This window comes from Megascapheus bottae, chromosome 3 (genome assembly GCF_031878675.1).
Source record: "Megascapheus bottae isolate mThoBot1 chromosome 3, mThoBot2.hap1, whole genome shotgun sequence".
NCBI classification, from domain to species: Eukaryota; Metazoa; Chordata; class Mammalia; order Rodentia; family Geomyidae; genus Megascapheus; species Megascapheus bottae.
The window spans coordinates 58071199-58086430 of NC_143511.1; the positions used below are offsets into that span (position 1 = coordinate 58071199).

General features: G+C 39.4%; 1 protein-coding gene across 1 annotated transcript in view; it reads right to left on the reverse strand.

Moving 5' to 3' along the window:
* Positions 1-7264: 7264 nt before the first annotated feature.
* The window catches only part of Aptx (aprataxin), an 84293-nt gene continuing 76325 nt past the window's right edge, over positions 7265-15232 (reverse strand). Inside the window, exon 10 of the mRNA XM_090330092.1 lies at positions 7265-7283. The gene's annotated coding sequence lies outside the window, so the exon portion shown is untranslated. The remainder of the gene's footprint in view (positions 7284-15232) is intronic.

The window sequence follows — 15232 nt, forward strand, 5'->3', positions numbered from 1 at the left end:
TGCCAGATAGAAGGTGCATTAATTCACGTACATTGATACCCTTTCACATGTCTTGGTACCCATTACCCCCCCCACACACACCCCCCCACCCGTCTTGGTTTTCCCCCCTTCCCTATCAAATTTCAAATAACCAAATACAAATAAATTCAATATATCAGATAACAAAGTGAGATACTATAACAATATGAGATAACCAAGGGACAGCAAAGGAGATGAGAGACAACATAGTACATTAAGGACAACAATCATTCATTATATGGCTTTTGTTTCAATATCCTGGAGGTCATTTCAATTAGCTTCATACTATATGGCCTTATGTATCAAGATTTTGCTCTATTGCAGATCTCTGCTAGTATACACTCAGTGATATTAAACCTTGAAGATCAAATATACAGTATTTCTATAACATGTATTTAAAAGCAAGAGTTTAAGCCAGGCACTGGTGCTCACTCCTGTAATCCTAGCTACTCAGGAGGCTGAGATCTGAGGATCACAGTTCAAGCCAGCCCAGGCACTAAAGTCCATGAGTCTCTTATTTCCAACTAACCACCAGAAAACTAGAAGTGGCACTGTGGCTCAAGGGGTAGGGTGATAGCCTTGAACTGAAGAGCTCAAGGACAGTGCCCAGACCCAGAGTTCAAACCCCATGACTAACAACAACAACAACAAAAAGCAAGAATTCATTTAATGGTCTTCCATTTAAAAATTATACTTATATTGGACATTTTGTGGTCTTTGTATTTCTTACAGTCACAGTTTTCAGAATAAATGCACCCCACAAGGTTCATCCCACAAGGTTCACCCTTCGGATGAACCTCTGAGAATCACAGAAAATCTATCCTAAGATAAAACAAAATCACCTTCCAGGGTAAAGAAACCTCTTTTAAGTCATACATTAAAAGAAAAAATTTTGATAAAATAATATCCACATGAAGACTAAAGTTTCTTTTGTTTGACAAAATTATCTCTAGAGTTAAAGAGACAGCAATTATAGCTTGAGAACAGAACATCCCAGACTTTAAAAAAAAAAATCAGTCATCATTTTACAAGAGAATACACAAAACTTTCTTTGGGTGCTCAGACCTTGTTTCCTAGCAATTTACAGAGGCTGAAGACTCTCATGGTTAAGCAATTGAGCTAAGGCTGGGGGAGAGTGCAGAGCAAGGCTCCACGTGCTACCGGAAGTGGATCCAAAGGCAATTATGAAGACATGTGTCTTCACTGATGTATCTAAGTTACTTGTTATCCAAGTTAGGGCAAGGCTTTAGATATCATGTAATAATGCCTTTATTGATGAGAAATGATATGTTCTCCTTAAAGGAAGAACAAAACAGGTTTTAAAAAAAAAGTGATTGCCTGATGAAAGTACATGGTAGAGTGTTGTAGATCGGACTGTGTGGCTAGGAGTTCAGTGTTTTACCCTAATATACAAATTAGGGTATGTATGTGCCTATGTGTGAGCATGACCATGCATGTATGTATAGATATAGATAAATAGCAGTGTAATTACAGCCTCATACCTTTTGCTAAGAGGTAATTACACACTAACTGAGAAGAAAAGGGAGCTTCAGGTGGAGATATAAATTTATTTCCAACTACTTAAACATGAAAGAAGGACAGGATAAGGACAGGCTACCACATTTGGGGAGCTAAAGCAAGAGGATCGAGGCCTACCTGGACTATGTAGTGAGATAAAGAGGAAGCGTGAAGAAATGCAGTCTTGTTATTCAATAGACACTATGTGGAAAATGAAGTGTGTTGTGGGCAGGGATGCCGCTGGAGATATGGCTCAAGGAGTAGAACATGGGCACTTGCCAAGCAAGCACAAGACCCTGGGTTCAACTCCAGTAATTCAAAAAATAAAGAAATAAACTACAAAAAGTATACCAGACTAACTATGAATGATTGTGAATGATTTTTCTTCCTGCATTTTTGCATTTTCCTAGTGTGTATATTACAAGTGTATCTTTGACTTCCATGTATAATGGAGACATGTTTAAAAAAACAGCAAGAAAGTCTTAAGGCTAAGGAATAGCAAGCAAAGATAAATGTCTTTACCAGGAAAATTAGTAAGAGGAGTATTGGATTGAGAAGCTGGGGGTGGAGCTGGTAGAGAAAACATTAAAATCTACCTGTGAACCTACACCTGAAGACAGATTGAGTGTGGGCTTCAGTCAATTTTCTGTTGGTAAAATAGGCTGGGAAAATGGCAAGCTAACATATGTGGAAGCTAGAGCTAAAATATAACTGGACATGATAACCTGTACAGGCCCCTAGGTATCCACACTCAGTCGGACTAAAGGAGGATACCTCCGGGGAAAAACCGAAAAGTATTGCTTCTCTGAACATTTAAAACACTGTTTATTGAAATGAATGCCAGGAAATGTGGTGGTGGTGGTGGTGGTGGTGGTGGTGATGGTATTTGGTTTGGTTTTGAGGGTTTTTATGGGGGGCAAAGGAGGAGTACAGAAATGGAGGGAGGAAGAGTGAAGAAATGTAATATTGCTAGGGAAAATGAACTATGTAACTTGTGGACAGGGATGGGAGAGAAAAACTGAAGGAAAACAAAGGAAGGCATGACATTGTCCGGAAAAAAAAAAAACCAGAAATGACTCTATCTGTTTTAAAAGATGAATGGCGGGGCCGGGAGTTTGGCCTAGTGGTAGAGTGCTTGCCTAGCATGCATGAAGACCCGGGTCCGATTCCTCGGTACTACATACATAGAAAAAAGCCGGAAGTGGTGCTGAGGCTCAAGTGGTAGAGCTCTAGCCTTGAGAAAGTCCAAGGACAGTGCTCAGGCCCTGAGCTCAAGCCCAGGACTGGCAAAAAAAAAAAAAAAAAAAAAAAAAGATGAATGGCAATAGTTGAAATAGTCTTTGTATCTAAAACATGATACTTGACAAGTTCATGTGTTGGTGCTCGCCAATAAAAAGCCCTTTAATGAATGTGGTATTTATACTCAAAGGAATTCTATGCTGTCATCAGAAATAATGACATCGCCCCATTTGTAGGGAAATGGAAAGACTTGGAAAAAATCATATTAAGCCAGACCCAAAGGAACATAGGCTCAATGGTTTCCCTCATTTGTAATAATTAGTACAAAACTTGGACTCTCCTAGCAGAGGATTACAATAGCTCAAAACCTAGATATACAAGACCATATAGGATGAGGCTAAATGAAAGGACCTCCAGGATAAAGAAACAAGAGCTATATAATGTGTGAATGTTGCTCTTAATGTACTATGTTATTTCTCCTCTCTTTTGTTGTCACTTGGTTATTCTCATATTGTTACAGTATGTATATTGTATATACCATTTTTTGTTTATTTGAAATAGGAAAGGGAAGGGGAGAAAACAAGATGAGGGGAGGGGTGGGGGTGGGAAATGGGGACAAAAACATGAGAAGGGGTATCAATGTGTGAGAAGTAATGCACCTCTATCCGGCAAATATAATGTAACCCTTCTATTAATTACAATGTAAAAAACTGAAAAAAAGCCCTTTAATGAGATCAGTAGTAATTAGCCTAATCAGAACCAATAAGGACATGTATTGGAAGATATACTGCTAACCTTATATGCACATAGTCATCTACAGGATGGAACTTTCTGGGTGTCCTAAGAATGCTAGTAAACGCAGAGTCTTGGTGAATAGTCAAGACTTACATAATAACAAATGAGTTCCCTAATATGGTGCAAGAGTATTCACTGCATATCACAAACTAGCTTAAAAATAGCAAGAATATGGCACAAGGTTGGCAGTCAGGGCATACACCTGTAATCCCAGCTACTCACAAGGTAGAAATCAGGAAGCTCTTTCTGGTTGGCTTATGCAAAAAGTTGATGAGAACACCTTGTCAACCAACACACCAGGTGTGGTAGTACACACCTGTGCTCCAAGCTACAAAGCAGAGATAGGTGGATCATTATCCAAGACCAGCTTACCTGAAAAGTAACCAACGCAAAACAAGGCTTGGGAGCTTGGGTCAAGTGATAGAGCACATGCCTAGCAAGCATCAGGCCTTGAGTGCCAAATCCTAGTAGGAAAAAAAAAATGCATGCAGGTCTTCTTTCAGTGACCTTGACAGGAATTATTAATCAGTCTACCAGTTTTTCCTGCTGATCCAGGCATGAGCCTAAAAACTTCCCCAAGTGATTAAGGGAATACAAGAGGCAGGGTGAACTTATTCTAAGTTTATTATATCACAATGAAATCATTTTGTACAGGACTAATATATGCTAATAAAAATACCATTTTAGGCCGGGAGTTTGGCCTAGTGGTTAAAGTGCTTGCCTAGCATGCACGAAGACCCGGGTTCGATTCCTCGGTATCACATACATAGAAAAAAGCCAGAAGTGGTGCTGAGGCTCAAGTGGTAGAGCCCTAGCCTTGAGAAAAAAAAAATATATATATATATAATTTTAGCCAGGCATCTGTGTCGCACCTATAATCCTAGCTGCTCAGAAGGTTGAGATCTGAGGATCTCAGTTTGAATCAAGCCCTGGCAGGAAAGGCCATGAGACTCTTTTCTCCACTAAACTATCAAAAAATAAGCTGGAAGTGGAGCTGTGGCTCAAGTGGTAGAGCACTAACCTTGAACAAAAAGCTTAGGGACAGCACTTAGGCCCTGAATCCAAATCACAATACATAGATACATTCGTACACACATACATAGGTTTTTAAAACTCATTGCATCTCCTGATGAATCAGAACTGGAATCAGAACTGTTTGAGGGATGAATATAGCCAAAAGGTCTGTGTGGGTACAAGCGTCTGAAAACCCCACCCTAGGAATGCACAGGGATATTAGAGTTGATGGTATGAGATGAACTGACAGCAGAGCTGGTCATCTGTGAAAGCCACTGACAGGCTATTCCCACAGGGCAGGGAGAGAAAGGACAATAATCCCTCATAAACCTCCAAGCCTGCCCCATTTTACCTCTTGGTTTTTAAACACTGAAGATGGTCACCCAAAACCATTTTCCAGAAAGAGTGTTCTTTTAAAATATGATTGCCTTTTATGCACACCTTGGCTCAGTCGTAGCCATCAACAAACCCGATACAAAAACAGTAAAGGGTAAGGGTTCCAGCAGGGTTTGGTTTGTAGAGGTAAGTGGTTGGGGATTTGTCGATGATGGCAGTGAGCCATGGGTGTGGCCACAGCATCTCACCTGTGGGACGACCTTCTCTGAAGCTCAGCCCTGCCTCAAGAACAGTCCCCTCTGTAAACAGACATCCTAGGCACAAATAAGGAACAAAGCCCACCATTGACAGCTAAGGGAAAACATTTGATTTGGCCTTCTTCCTTAGCAATTGAAATTAGAATTCAAGACAATACTTTGTAAATTACGTCTTTGAATAACTTCAACATTTACATGAGAGAGAATAACTTTTCTAACGAAAAGAGCATAATACTGCAGTATCACTAATCCTTCAGTCTTCATTTTGTGCTCGGTCTTGGCAGTACGAACATGAGAAGATCACTTTTGTGTCTATACATTAAAGAATTACTAATTTGCCAATGGCTATCTTCTTTGCCCATTGAATTCATCTGCTTTGCAAATTGTCATGCTGTCATTCTTCCTGGGTTTCTCTTTAGCTATTAGCTTCTCTGATGATCCTAAGCTATTTTGTATGGGATTTAGAAAAACGTCATTTTCTTCACCTCAATAAAATCCTGAAATGTTTGCAAGACAGACAATTTCTCTTCACATGCTACTACTTATTACTTGATGCTACCACAGCTACTGGAAAAAGATGTAAGCAATAAAGACAGGCAAGTGCTGGCAGGAGAGATATTTAAGAGAAGACACGTCTTACACATTTATGAGTGATTTTCAGGTGATGAGAAATTTTGCTTCTGTGAAGCAACTGTTCTTGTAACATCACTCAGGTACTGAGGATGACTACATCAGGCTACAGCTGGCTGGACCAGAGTAGACTCCTAAAGCCATTATTTTCCCTTTCCTGGGAAGTTAGGATTGAGATATAGTTACTTGAATAGAAGAGTGATCTCTGAACTTCCTTTTGGGGGTGGATTGCTGGAATTTGAGCCTACTGCTTATGCTAAACATAAGCTCTACCACCTCCCACCCAGTGTCTGAATGTTTTTATTGTTATCTCCCTACCATTAAAGTGAGTTAAAATATGCACTTTGCTCCTTTTTGTTGTTGCTTACTTTTGTTGTTCTCTGAGACAGACAGCGCCTCACTACAGTAGGCTAGACTGACCTCAAATTCATACGCCTACAACCTCAACTTTCCTCCCAAATGCTGAGATTACAAGCATAAGCAACCATACCTGGCTAACTGTATACTTTCAATAAATGTTATTTATAAATTGTATTCAGAATCAAAATTTTTTATTTTAAAATTACATAAATGTAATTTTTAATCCTTTTTTGAATGTTTTAACTTTATAATTAAAACCACACATACACACACACACACACACACACACACACACACACACACACTTTATTCTCTGCAACAAAAATGTTAATGACTTCCTATGGCACTTTGGGTCCTTCAACTTCAATTCTTCTTTAAGTCTACATTGTCTATAGACAACAATGAATAGATTTCTCATGTGGGTTATATTCTAGTCTTATTCCATACTATTTTTATTATAATCATTGAATGGAGCAACTGCTCCAGTAATGATTGCACAAAGGCATAAAGCATATATTTTTTTCTTTTTTGAATTTAATTTTATTGTCAAGGTAATGTACAGAGGGGTTACAGTTGCATACTTAAAATAATGAGTACATTTCTTGTTAAACATTCTTATCCCCTCTCTCATTTTTCTCCCACCCACCCTCCCCACATTGTAAAGTTCATGTCCACCACATTGTCCTGTGAGTACCACTGTTGCAAGGATGAGTATCACCCTCTGTCCCTTGTCTCACCATTTTGATGTTCTTCTTCCCTTCCTCAATTCAGATAAACATATGTGTAAGACACAGGATTCCAAAATCAAATACAGTGGCAACATAGGATAAGCCAAATTAAAAAAAGAGAGAGAAAAAAGAAGTACTTTCACACAGTTCATTAAAAGCAACAACAACAGCAAAGCATTATATTTTAAAGACTTCGTTTCCTGGGTGACTGTGGCTGACAGCTGAGTGTCTGGTACATTGTCCCCTGCGGCAGGATGCTGCATACCTTAGCTGTCCAGTTTCACTGGGTCATTGGAGCAGAAGAAGGCAAGGAGTATACGATCTGTCTGTCCACTGTCAGGAATCCAGGGCTAGTGTCCCATCTTTCCCTTCCATCAAAAGAAGGAAGCTATTTTTCTTAACAATAGAGAAGGTATTTAAAAAAAAAAAAAGCAGCACCCATTATAATGACAAGAAAGTAACCAGGGAAAAAAATGAAAAAATGATTACCCAAGGAAATATTTAAACCCTTTGCCCTGATAAGGGCTACTCTGTATTGAAGATCTTGTCACTCTGAAGAGTTCTCAAATGACTTATTTAGCTTTCGAGTCTTAGGGCCTCATGCAAGTAGATGGAATTTACCTTATTAAAAAATCATTTTCTGTGTCTTATGTTCAAGAAGTCTTATAGCACACTGATGACTAATTTTATTGTCAAGGTAATACAGAGGGGTTACAGTTATGTATGCAATTGGATTACTTTAAATGCTCAAATAGTTCAGCTTACCTACATCCTCAAAATCAATTCCACTGGAGAAAATGAAGAAGGTGCCAAGAGAATCACATTTTCCCTTAAAATCAGAGAGCTTTGGCCTGCCTAGCTACAGCTTTGGCTTTTATCCTCATCTTATATGAGATACTTTTTGAAAATTTCTATTATAAAGATTTGATATGTAATTTAAAAGCTAGGTGGAAATGGCATTTACCAAATTAAACATAAGCACAATCTTCAAGACATTCTTTACACAAATATATCTTTTAACCACAAAATGCACAAAAGTCCCGGTGGCTACAAATGGAATATAAATTAGTGTTTCCCAACACTACAGCTAGCTCCTCATCTGAATCTCAGGCAATCTTGGCCCAGGCTTTATCTTTCAATTTCATTAGACTAGTCTCACAAACATTGGGCAAAATGCACCAGTTATTAACTAGATAGCTGATTCCCCCAGAGACAACACTACTTCCAAGAGTTCTGGGTTCTTGGCAGGGTACAGATTCGCCCCAGTTACAAAGCTTCCTTGAGACATTTCTGCCAACAAGAAGACATGTTTTAGGCTTCTGCACCAAAATGAGTAGAACCTTTGACAGCTAGTAAGAATGTACTCTAAGAAAGAATAAAAACCAGAAAATAAATAACCTAAATCATGCTACTTATAAAACCTAGCTATGGTACTTAGGAAAAAAATAACTGAGACCTGAGAAATGTAATTACTCTGTTGATTCAATGTTATTTTATATATACCACTAAAACTATATTTAAGAAAATTGTGTTCACCAAGACGGGTGGGGGGTGTTGGGGGGGAGGAAAATGGGTACCAAGACATGTGAAAGGGTATCAATGTACGTGAATTAATGCACCTTCTATCTGGCAAATATCATGTAACCCTTTTATTAATTACAATTTAAAAATGCAAAAAAGAAATAAATACAAAAAAAAAAGAAATGACTTCTGGATTATGTTCAGGCCCAAAGTTTAAGTCCTAGCATAAGAACCGAAAACTAATATAGTCATATAGTATGACACTAAATGAAAGGATCTCTAGGATATAGAAACATAAGCCATAAAATGAATGATTGTTGTCCTTGAGGTACTATGTTTTCTCTCATCTCTTTTGCTGTCCCTTGGTTATCTCATATTGTTACAGTATCTCACTTTGTTACCTGATATATCAGATATATTTGTACTTGGTTATTTGAAATTGGATAGGGAAGGGGGGAAAACAAGGTGAGGGGTGGGGGTGGGGGTGAAGGAAATGGGTACCAAGACATGTGAAAGGGTATCAATGTATGTGAATTAATGCACCTTTTATCTGGAAAATATCATGTAACTCTTCTATTAATTACAATAAAAAGTATATGAAAAAAAAGAAAAAAAAGAAAATTGTGTTCATATCACTGATGATTAAGGCTCATGACATAATATTGTCTCTTTCTAAAAAATATAAAAATAATGCTTGAATATAAAAATATAAAAAGAATGTTTGAATATGCATTAGACATTAGAGTCACAAATTTAGAGGAATTTTTCCTATGTATAATATAAAATGGTTGAAAAGAAAAACAATTGGCTGGTAATAGTGGCTCACACCTGTAATCCTAGGATCCTCAGGAGGCTGAGATCTAAAGATCAAAGTTTGAAACCAGCTCAGGCAGAAAAGACTATGAAGCTCTTATCACCAATAAGTATCAAAAAAAAAAAAAAAACAGAAATTGGGGGAGTTGGAAGATGGCGCCTAGACAATAGGGACCCAGCCTAGTTCTCTCCCACAAAAAGAATCAGGGAATCCCACGAGCCAACTACCTTAAGAAATCCACAACAACAAATTCAAGAAGCAACGGAGAAGGACTCAAACCAGAAAAGAAATCCAGGTAAAGCTCACAACAGCCCCCTCCCCCAGGCCATTGACTGGAGACTGACAGGCTGCGGGGCGCTAAGACCCAGCACCCCACCAAGGGAGATGGAGGTGTCCCAGGCCCCACTCTCCCAACAGCCTCCTCCCCCAGGCCTCTGACTGGAAACTGACAAGCGGGCGGGTGCTAAAACCCAGCACCCCACCAAGGGAGATGGAGGTGTCCCTGCTCCCACCCCCCCCAACAGGTTCCTCTCCCAGGCCACTGGATCTGGAGAGTGGGGGGGCGCTGAGACCCTGCCTTCCAAAAGTGGATGGGGTGTGCGGGAGTCGAGGAGGCAGCATCTGTCCCACTCAAATCTTGAGCCGGACACGCTCCAGCTGGGAATTCCCAGCAAAACAGCACCACAGTCACAGACTCTCAGCCAAAGTGGCGGAAACACAGCAGGGAACTGAAGGGCAGACCAGTAGCCAAGCTCGCCTTCTGAGAGTCAGAAAGGCGTGGCTCCGCCTTCGGAGCCCACCTCTTTGGCTGGGCCCCGCCCCTGGAAACAGAGCGGAAACTAGTCAAGCTGGTCCAGTTGAGAGCTCCCAGAAACTCTCAAACCCCAGACCCTTGGCCAGGGCCCGTCCCTGGAAACAGCGCAGGAAAACCAACCATCCGCCCAGCGCGCTAAGACTGAGAGCGCAGACCCATCCCACGGCCCACTGTGAGGCCACTAGTTGGGCTGAGAGCTAGTTGTGTAGCAGCACACAGCCTCTGGGAACACGCCGAACACCTGCAAAAACTGCAAACTCTGACCTAGTAAGCAGCGGAATCAATTATTGAAGGTTTCAGGACTCCGAACAGGCAAGATCCTAGAAGGAACTCATCTAGACATATCATAGTAAAAACACTAGACCCGAATACCAAGGAATTGATCTTAAATGCTGAAAAAAACAAAGAAAGAGCTATACTACAATGGGAAAAAAAATTCAAATTACAGCAGATCTCTCCATGCAAACCCTAAATGCAAGAAAAGCTTGGAAAAATATCATTGATGTCCTGAATACCAACAACTGCCAACCCAGAATGATATATCCAGCAAAACTAGCATTTACATTTGAGGGAGAAACAAGAATATTTCACTCCAAAGAGAAGCTTTATGAATACGTGCACACTAAACCAGCGTTACAAAGAATACTAATTAATCGAGAACAAATTGTAGAACATCAAGAACCCCCATCAAGAAGCGAATATCTATAATTCACTAAACAAAAAGAGGAAAAAAAGAGAGAGAAAGAAACTTAGACGTAAAAATAAATAATAACAATGGACACTGACCACTTCTCCATAATTTCCCTAAATGTGAATGGGCTGAACAATCCAATCAAAAGACACAGAGCAGCAGATTGGATCAAGAAACACCACCCATCCATATGTTGCCTCCAAGAGACTCACTTCACTGCCAAAGACAGAAACAAACTCCAAGTGAAAGGACAGAAACGAATCTTCCACTCCAATGCACCATGCAAAAAAGCAGGAGTAGCAATCTTAATCTCCGACAAAATTAACTTCTCAGTAAAATCAGTACATAAAAATAGAGACGGCCATTACGTATTAGTAAAGGGTACAATCCATACCCACAATATTACAGTTATAAACATCTACTCCCCCAACACGGGAGCACCCAAATTCATCAAACAAACTCTCTTAGAATTACAGAACAAGATAGACTCAAACACAATCATAGTGGGAGACCTCAATACACCACTCTCAACAAACAACAGGTCAACTCAACAAAAATTAAGCAAAGACACCATCGACTTGAACGACACCATAGCCCAGCTGGGCTTAACAGATACACACAGAGTCTTCCACCCAACAGCAAAACTTTTTACATTTTTCTCAGCAGCACATGGAACACACTCCAAAATTGATCATATAATAGTTCATACAGAAAACTTAAGCAGATACAAGAGGACTGATATAATCCCATGCATTCTAACAGACCACAGTGGAGTCAGACTAATTCTGAATAATGCAGTCAAAGTCAAAAAAATTCAGTCACTTGGAAGCTGAATAAAACACTTCTGAATAACTCCTGAGTAACAGATCAGATCAGAAAAGAAATTAAAAACTTCCTTGAATGTAATGACAATGAAGAGACATCACAAAGGAACTCATGGGACACAGCAAAGGCAGTTCTAAGAGGCAAATTTAGCGCACTAGGAGCGCATATTAAAAAGACAGAAGAAGAGCATGTAAATAACCTAAAAAAACCTGAAACACCTAGAGGAGCAAGAAAAAGTTAATTCTAAAACAACTAGAAGGACAGAAATAACAAAAATAAAATCAGAAATATCAGAGATTGAAATAAGATCTACTACACACAAAATTGGTAAATCAAAAAGTTGGTTCTTTGAAAGAGTCAACAAAATAGACAGACCCCTGGCAAGATTAATCAAAAAAAGGAGAGGGGAGACTCAAATAAACAAGATTAGAGACCCCACGGGAACAATCACAACTGATATCCAAGAAATTCAGTCCATAATGAATAAGTACTACCAGGGCCTATCTTCAAAGAAACAAGAAAACCTAGTAGGAATGAATGATTTCTTAAATAAATATAGGCTACCAGAAGTGATAGAGTGCTAGCTTTGGGAACAAGAGCTCAGGGACAGCACCCAGGTCCCAAGTTCAGGTCCCACAACAGGCAAAAAAAAAAAGGAATCATGTAAAGACCAATTTAACATATCCCTAATGCTCTTCCCAATTATTAATGGAAAATGATTCTAAATTTACAGAAAAAAATGTCCAATACAGATGTAGTGTCCAATAGCTACATGAAATATGTTTGCCAGATATAAAACTTAGTTAAAATGAATTACTCATTTTTGCCAATTAAACATTTTAATGATCATTTTCTAAAATAATAGAATGACAGTAAGAATATATCAATAGATCTATTAAAATCTGTAGAAACTGAACAGATGAGAAAGATCCTTACAGTGTAGATTTTAACCTAAATGCTATAAACAAATGCTGGGAGCAGGCTTAATATCCCAATCCATCTTATGTTTAAAGGAGCTGAATCAGCTTTGACTTGAAATAAGAACTGCCCTCTGGCCACAGCACATAAAAGTCTTCCTTTGTGCTGTTGACCTGGTTTTCCTATCAAAACTCACAAATGATCTCCAGGAAGAACTAAACTTGGGGAGAGAAAGAGGGGTAAAGTTAATCAAGATGTATTATACTCATAAACTAGCTTGTTGAGTTGAAACTCCTTTGTAGAACTATTCAAAGATAATTCAAAAACCAAATATAAAAAAAAAACACAAATTGACTGGCAAACTATATTGGAATAAAGAATTTAGGTAAAACATATTGTAGCAACCAGATTAGCAACCTACTCTAATTTCTTCCTCCAAATTGCAAAACTCTTTCTCTGTCTCTCCAACATGCATGCAAGCATATTTACAGAGCATCTTTCTTCCTTGCTCTGTTTTGTTTTGTTTTGTTTTGTTGTTGGGGAAGCTGTTTTGTTCTTGATAAGCTGTTGTTGCATAGCCAGCTTGCCTCAAATTCACATCCTCCTATCTCAGCCTCCCAAAAGTGCTCACCTTAAAGACATGCACACCCAGGTAACTTTCCCTTTATTTTACCACCTTTTCAAGACATTTCTTCTCAGAATATTCTAACTTTTGTTCTGTCACTCGCCCCTCTCTGCTACCTAGTTTTTCTTATTAGGCCCCTAAATAGCCTAAATGATTTACACCCTGGCTCCTGTGTTTTACACACTAGGAATGTTATTCTCTCTCTGCTATTGCTATAGAACTCTGTTCTCAAGTTACATATCTCCAGCTATGTAAACTATCCTCACGAATACTAGATCAAGATTTCTTGTATTAACTTCAAATATATGCATCTAAAATGAAATCTTAAACTGGATGTGTATGGCCTACTCTTGTAATCCTAGCTACTCAGGAGGCTGAAATGTAAGGATCAGTGTGCAAAGTCAGCTTGGACAAGAAAGACCATGAGACTCCTATCTCTAATTCATCACCCAAAAGCCAGAAGTGGAGCTGTGGCTCAAGTGGTAAAGGGTTAGCCTTGAGCAAAGAAGCTCAGAGATGGAACCCAGGACCTGAATAGAAGCCCCAGGAATGACACAAAGTATCTTTTTCCCATCCTTCCTGTTTTTTGTCCTATATTTGCTCATTCATTTGGTTAACAGTTGTCTAGTACAAAACATTGCTGACAATTCTTCTTGGCCTTTTGGCTGCTTGAGTCAACTGTATATTCTAACTCACATCTCAGTGTCAGCCTTTCCTCCCTCCTCACTAGCATCCCAGTCGTCATCATCCCTCACCAAGATGTCTGCAGTTACCTCCCAAATACTTTCCCTGCCAGTGAAGTCCATCTACTTCCATATAGTTGGTAGAATTCTCTTCCTAAAAACTAAATTGGGTCATGTCATTCCCTGTTCTTAAAAGCATTCATAGCCCATAGCAATGATGGGGTCTGTGGGCCAACCACATCAGAATCAGCTGGGGAGCTCATTAAGCTGTCATCTCTCCCTGCATCCACTTCCTTGGAGAGAAGACCTAGGAATCCTCATTTTTAATGAGCTCCCTGGTGATTTTTTGAATCTACAAATAGTAGAGGACCACAGCCCTCCAGACAGGAACCCCTCTTCCACAGGCAGAAGTACAAGGCCCTTCACCCTGTAGACACAATCAGCTTCTGTTCCCTCTAGTCTAGACTGTTTCCTCCATACCAGGCCCACTGTTTTTCTCATTCTCACCTGAACACCAGAGCCCTTCCATGCCTCCAGACCTTCTCTTCTTCCTCCACCTAGATAAACCCTTATCCACCTGAATCTTCCCGTGTGCTACTAAAGTTGTCTCTTCCCTCGTTCATCTTTCAAAGTCCTTTCCTTAGGCCTTCATGGTGGCCAGGCACCGGCCCCACTGGGTCATAACTTGACTGTTCAGATCACAGTCTCCTAAAGACATTGTTGCCTAATGGCATTATCTGACAACGTAAAGAACCTTGATAAGTGTCTAATACTCAATTGCTGTCTCTCAATAAGACTATTAATGTATCTAGAAAGCTATACAGAACTCTTTCAAAACTTAAGTTGTAGGAGAACTAATATAAAATAACCCTCTCTGGAGTTAATGGATTCTAAACTCATAATGGGTTATATCACCAATACAAATTCCCTTTTTTAGCTGCTCACATCATTCATAACACAATTTGATGTGTTATGCTGTGCTAATGGGGGACTGTTGTTTATAAAGTTCTCAGGGTAGCTTTCTAGATTGCGGAGACATCTGCCTAATCTGGCACAGGGAAACAGATGGTGAGGCTCACTTCTACATGTCCAGAGGACATTTACCCTAACAATGATCCAGAGCTAGAGTCACTGACACCTTCAAAGCCCTTCATAAGTATGCACTAAGTGATGCATTATTTATCCCCCAGAGAGGGCGGATCACAGTACCCCAAGAACTGAGAAACCACTCCAGAATCTAATTGGCTTAACTAGGCCATCACAATCTGCAGAACATTGGGCCCAGAAACCTACCCATTCCCCCAAAGTCTTACATAACATTCTGGTAGTAGTTATATATAATCTACTCACATCCTTTTTAAATCACATCTAAATTACTTAAACTACCTAATATGATATAACTACTAGCTAAATACTTTTTATACTCTTCTGCTTCCGGGATAATAA